The following is a 7,164-nucleotide window of genomic DNA, read 5'->3' as shown; positions in this document are numbered from 1 at the left end:
ACAGTAGGTCAGAAGCTGAGCAGTGCCGCGGGGTAAAGGAAGGGCAGAGTGCGAGGGGGTGGAGGCTTTGGCGGAAGGGGGTGGTGATAGGTTTAAGCAGAGTATTAGGATAAGTGTCATTGAGAAGGTGACATCTGAGCTGAGCTTTGAAGGCGGAGAGAGATTTAGCCATGCAGACAGCAAAGGAAGCAGCCACTGTGAACGCCCTTGGGTGGGACTGCCGGGGCTGAGTGAAGGTGAGAACAGAAGAGAGGTGGTCAGAGAGACAAGAGGGAATGGGTGCTTCACGTGGGCTGTGGTTTTCTTAGAGAAATTTGGAGCGATTGGAAGGTTTTGAGCAGAAGAATCAGATGATCTGACTACATATATCTTAATGAGGTAACTCTGGCTGTTGTTTTGAGAACAGATTGTTAGAGTTTAAGAATGGAAGCAAAGTAATCGAGAGGCAATTACAATGATCCACATAGGATACATGATATGACTGTGGCCCAGGTGGAGGCCGAAGAAGTGGTGATTCTGGTTACATTTTTTGAAGGGAGAGCCTACGATCATTCCTGATGGATGGGACAGAGGGTGTGAACAAGAAATGTCGAAGATGTCGACAGAACCTTTGGCCTGAGGAACAGAAGGCTACAGGTGCCATTAGTGAGTTGTTAGAGAGTACACTAGGACTTCAGCTGTGGAAACCTTAAGGTTTGGGTGAATATTACACATGAAACAGGAGATAATTTGTAGGGATTTTGAGATGTGTGCACTTCAGAAGAGGTGAGGATTAGAACTGTACGTTGGGAAGCCATCAGCAAATGTGTAACTGTGCAGGACCCTTTGGGACCTTTCTGGGACAGACCTCCCCTTCCTCCATGTCCTCCACCTGCCTCTTGTTTGTAGAAAAGCTTTAGTCTTCCAGGCCTCTCCTGAGTCACAAAAGGCTGGCTCAAGAATCAAGGACTGAAAGAATGTGAACATGTGGTAACAAAAATAGCAGTTGGGCCAGGAGAACCGGTAACAATTTAAACAATAGACCAGCCAATGTAACAGAGTCATGGAATCTTCAGTTCCTCCCTGAAGGACATAGACAACAGTGCCTGATGCATTCCTGGGCTATTCTGAAGATACTAAACCCCCATGGGATGGAAAAAGATACCCGCATGATCACACTAGCACACGGCCCCCAGATGAGCTGAACCTGAGGGTGAACGGTGTTAATCCCTGTGACATCGCCCTGCTACGGCACCATCAACCAGTAAGGGAACTGTGCACAAGCTGATCACTCACCGTGCACAGCTCTTTCCTTCACCTGGCCCTGAGAAATGCTTCTCCGAGTCTACCAGGGAGCAGGTCTTTGAGCACGAGCTGCCTATACTCCTTGCTTGGCCTTTGAAATAATATTTTTCTGCTCCAAATGTCTGGCCTCACTGTTGGGCACACAAACTTGGATCTGACAACAGATGGATGGAATATAAATTCGTGCTGTTGGATGAAATTGCCTAGGGAGTTAGTGTAGATGGATGAGACTATACTTCAATTAAAAAAAAAAAAAGACTAGGCAGAAGGGTATATAACTCAAGTGGTAGAGCGCATGCTCAGCACCCAGAAGGTCGCGGGTTCAATCCCCTATACCTCCTCCAAGTGGAAATCAGTGAAGAAACCTAATTACCTCCCCCTCAGGAAAAAAAAGACTTAAAAAAAAAAAGTCTTAAAAGCCGATCCCTGGGGCACCCTAGATCTGTGAGAAAAGAAGAAACAAACATAGGAGACGGATGGAGGGAGGCAAAAAGAAAGCCAGAAGAGGGTGGAGTTCTGGAGCAAAGGATGTCAAGGAGGAGGGAGTGATGAACTGGGTAAAAAGCTGCTGATAGTTCAGGTAAGGGACGTGTCAAGAGGCTACTGATGGCCTTGACAAAAGCAGTTTGGGCAAAATGATTGGCAAGAGCCGGAGAGAAGAAAGGTAAGAAGTGGATGCATACAAAGAACTGGGGCAGAGTTCGAGATCTGCAGATAGTAACAACTACATGTAAAACAGATGAACAACAAGTTTATAGTACACAGCACAGGGAACTCTGTTCAATATCTTGTAGCAACCTACAATGAAAAAGAATCTGAAAAGGAATATATGTATGTATCTGGATGTCTGAAACATGATGCTGTGCACCAGAAATTGACACAACATTGTAAACTGACTCTACTTCAATTAGAAAAAGAAAGAAATGGAGCAGTTGCTGGAAGGTATACGGAGTCAACGTGTTTGTGTGCTGATGGAAGGGATGCATAAATGTGGGGAAACGGATGCTGGAGGAGAAAGGAAGAGAAGCTTCAGAAGTGACAGGGGATTTGATCCACTCACAAACGGGGAGTGTCCACAAGAACAGTCTGTCCGTTGTAGAAAGGGGGAGGGCAGAGTATGTGGGTAAAGATGCTGGTAGATGGGTAGAAGGGGTTGGTGACGGGAATTTACGGGCATATTCAATGTCAGATCACTTCAGTTTTTGTTTTTTGAAGTGAGTATGACAAAGCAAGAGAGGGGCAAAGGATTTGAGCCTGCCACATACGCCTGGCAGTGATCATGAAGTTTGACAATGGCCCTGTAGCTCTGCTGTCAATTAGAGAGAAGCCAGGTACCATGGAAAGAAGTTTGGGTTCTCCTGCTGGAGAGGAAGGCCCTAGAGCAGTGTAACAGAAATTTCTTCAGGGACGAAAATACTCCACATTGTCCAGATACTCTGCATGTGGCATCCACTAGCCACACGTAACTACTGAGTACTTGAAATGTGGCTTGTGACTGAGAAACTACATTTTAAAATTTTTTAAAACTTTGATTAATATAATTTTTGATGTGAATAGGCACATGTGGATAGCATTGACCATACTGGACAGAGCAACCCCACAGGAAAAAGACCACATGAAGAGAGAAGACACAGGGACGAGTGCTGAGCTGTCCCATTGACCCCTAGCACCAAGGCACCAGACGTGTGAGCCCCCAGCCTTGTGTGAATCTATCAGGTCCGTGTTGAAAAAAGATAAGCCGTCCCTGCTCAGCCCTGCCCAAATTCCTGACCACAGAACCACGAGCAGGAAGATTGTTTTAAGCCATTAAATTTGAGGTGGTTTGTTATGGAGCAATAGGTGACTGAATAGACATGGTGGCAACCGTGTCCTGCCATCCCATGAGGACCTGTCTGGGGTAGGCAGCTGGCCTTTCTCAGGTGACACCTTAATGCCGTGTGCCTTTCTACTGAAACAGTGATACTGTGATTCTACAGAAATGCTGACTGCCCCCACTCCCAGCAAAAGAAATTGAGGCACTCGAAATAGAAAGAAACATTTTCATTTATTGAGCATTAGTGTCACGTGCCGGCTTCTTAGCCCTGCTCAGAGAGGTCTCTGCGACACAGTGGAAGTTTCTAACAGGGAAGTCGGGGCCCCAGGCTCAGGGTGTGAATGTCTGTTCTTTGGGCTGAACAGAATTTTAAGTCCAGATCTCTCCTATCCCCCATTAGGTATCCTTCTGCTCTGTCTTCCCTTCAAAGACATAGATTGTCGTGGCTCCTGGCCACATGGAAGTGAAGCCCACTTAAGGCCAGAGATGTTGGCTGAGCAGAGCAGGGTCGAGGAATGACCACTTACAGCAGCAGCTGACCTAACACTTCTTAAAGGATCACTGGTGTTTGGCCTTCAGCCCTCCCCTCACTCCTGAGGTCCTGACTGCATGCATTGTATCCTCAGTATTCTTGGTCACATGGAATTTACACCGCTTGCCTCTGCTTTATTTGACTCCCTGATGCCGCATTAGTTACATTTGCAAGATCTAAAAGGGCTCAACTTATTAATGAGAAGGATCATTACACGTTAAGTGAAATTTTTATGACTGATGATCCTCATTTTGTGTTTCTAAATATCGATAAGCTGACCTCTGCATATTTTCTTAAGTCCGTGTTATCTTGGTGAAGACTATGCTTGGGGAAAAGTTGAGAAATGATAATCTTATTTAATACTCTATTTACCAGGTGGAAAAATACTCAAGTAGTACTCTGCATGATATGTGAAAATTTGCCAACATGACACATTAAATAGGACTGAATATATACAGCAGATGGGAGATTATGGAGAAAAAAATTTTGAATTTTGTTCAAAGATTTACACATTCTTCTGCAGTGCAGTTTATGAAAATAAAATATTCAATAGATTTGAAATCCCTTGTAGATTTCTAAGAGTTTTCACCCATTTTATGACAGTTTAAGGTTCTGTAATCCAGTTGTCTGACCCTCTGCTCGTGTGTGTGCAAGAGATTTGGGCTTCATGCTCCATCTGGCATCAGCCACAGGAGCCAATATTGAACTTGAGAGCTGTGGGTCAAGGAGAAGAAAGGAATTCTCATTTGGGCAGAGCAGATGTGGAAGCCAAGGAACTTACTAAGCTCAAGGGCCTGAAACAGAGTGGAAAACAAAAATGGGGCCAAATCGAAAGTGTTAGCAGTAGAGCCCAGGCAAAAGCCAAATCTGGGGAGACTTGCAGAAGCAGCAGAACACTCAGTGCATTCAAGGAGAATACGGCATGCACCTGATTTTCCTGCTGTTGTACCCTTGAGACTGGTACGGTGATGACACACATTAGGAACGCAAGAAATGGTTGTTCAGTGAGTGAGTTAATAAGTGAGAAACTCATTGTTGAGCCAAAGAAGGAATGGTTAGGGCCAAGTCAAAGCTAAACTGTGTGTTGGGCTAAGATTTCCTTTGTGACATCAATTCCCTCTCCCAAGGTAGATTTGGGTACTTTTCAGATTTAAAAGTTTATCTGTAATTGCAGAATGTAAGACTAGGGTAGCATGTTGGAGAGAGAGGGGAACATGGCTTCTGCTAAAATCAAAAAAGAAAAAAAAGGGAGGGAGGAGATAAGATATACATTGAACGTTCCTCACTGCCAAACATGTCATGTGTCTCACTTGATTTAATTCTCACAACAACATTTTGTGGGAGGTACAAATATTGTCTCCATTTTGCCCATAAAGAAACTGAGGCACAGAATGTTTAAGGAACTTGCTCAAGCTTATTTAAACCACTCCGTAGTGGAACTAAGTTGCAAACCCAGACCTGTGTAACTTCAGAGCTGAGCACTTAGCCTCCACCCCAGCATATTTCCAGACTCACTCACTCACTGATAAGAATTATTTGCAGTGCTTGTTAAAAATATGAGTTCCTAGGACCCAAATCTAGAACTCACTAAATCAAAATCTAAGAGTAAGGTCCTGGATCTGGTATTTCTAACAGGTCTCCCAGACGTCTTGTTTTTGTTTTTTTGAAGTGAGTTTAAGGAACACTGTCTGACACATGTATTCCTGGATAGACATCCCATAACAGAAATTGTTGGTTAGAGCCTCAATATTTCACTTACAAAAGAAAGAACTTTCGATGCTTTAAACCATTGAATAAATCTCTTTGTAACAATTGGCTAGAAAGGAGAGTGCTCATTTATTTGTGCTTTTAAGAGAAATGTGAACTGTATTTCTTTATTTTTCTTTTTTGGGGGGGAGGTGGAGGTAACTAGGTTTAATGGAGGCACTGGGGATTGAACAGGACCTTGTGCATGCTAGGCACGCACTCTACCACTGAGCTACGTCCTCCCCACCATGAACTGTATTTAAATGGAAGAATACCATGGTAATATTTTACTTCTTCAATAGATACGAGGTGAACTGTATGTGTAAAAGAAACCAAAATCTTACTGATTTGTTAAAATGTTGTTTAAAAAACAGCTATAAATAGTTTGAATTCCAATTAATGTTTCATAACATAAAAGGGTGGTTAATATCTAAAAGGAAAACATTAAGTCTGACTGGATCTTTAACTCTGAAAAGCCTAGAGAAAAGTTTTTCTTGATTAAAAAAACATTTAACTAATTTTGTACCATACATTTTGGTCAAGTTTAGAGAAGGGAAATTAACTTCCCTTGGAAAATTCACCAATTACCACCAGAGCAAAACGAGGTTAGACAAGTTCTGAACTTGGAAGAAAGGCAAACACATTTACCAGGTGCAGTGAAATTAACACTTGATAAATACCAGGATGATCTGTTTAATATTTATGCTTAAATTCTATTTTAGGATAGCTCCCACAGATTTCTTAAGTTTTTCATGAATATTATTGTTTGCTATCTTAGGTTGTTACGTTAAACTTTATGGAAGCCTTTAAAACAGCAAAATTTAATAAATGCAAAGAAACTTTACCCTGGAAACATGGGTTTTATGAAAGTAATTAAAATACAACTTTATTTATTAAAAGTTCAATTAATTAATATTCATTAAGTAGATTAGTTTAGTGCCTCATTGCCTAAAAATTCAATATTTTGTAGTTTTAAAAATCCCAAAACACTTTATAAACATTTTGAAGACTCCGTTTTCATAGTGAAAAGAGTAATTACTTTTTTAGGATTATTATTTTTCTCTGGAAAATATACACATACGTCAATTAAACTCTATATTGGCTGAATTGCTACAAATAGTTTTTGACAAAACATATGTGTAACTTACACTATAAATGCCCAAGAGTCTTACTGTGTCCACACAATATTAAGTAGCTCTTAGTTACTTAGTGATTAGAAATCTTAGTGATCAGAGAGGGAACCAACCGCTACTTTAAATGCTCATTGCAATTTATTTCCTGTAAGTTTGGAGGTTAAATTTTGTCATTGAGAGTCTTTTCTTTTCTCCTGTAGTGGGGCAAAAGGACAAATTCAGGCAGTTCAGAATTTAGACACAGAACTTCAAAAGCCAGTGCATCAGACTGAGATTAGTAACCATTGTGTTTAATGACTTAAGAGGAGAGCTTGCAAGAATGAAAACGCTGGCCAAGGAGGAGACCTCTGATTCGAGGGGAGCATCTCTGACAACTTGGTAACAGGCAAATTCCCTACAATATCTTTACATTTTTTAATTAATTTTGTTAAAGGCTTCTGTCTAGGATTAAAGAGAAGGAGATGAGTCAATATTTGATGGCAAAGTAAACTACAGAGAGCTGGAAATACATGAGAATTGGAGGTAATAAGGGAAGCCTGGAACGATAAGGTTGGCCCAAGGATTTGTTGAGGGAGTCTAAGAAGTTCAGGGAAAGCGGCTGGCCTTACGCATTCTTGTGGCTATGATAGGGACAGCTGGGTTTTTAAGGGCTGAGT

The sequence above is a fragment of the Vicugna pacos genome, chromosome 10, assembly GCF_048564905.1.
Source record: "Vicugna pacos chromosome 10, VicPac4, whole genome shotgun sequence".
NCBI lineage: Eukaryota > Metazoa > Chordata > Mammalia > Artiodactyla > Camelidae > Vicugna > Vicugna pacos.
Note: the sequence above shows the minus strand (reverse complement) of the source record.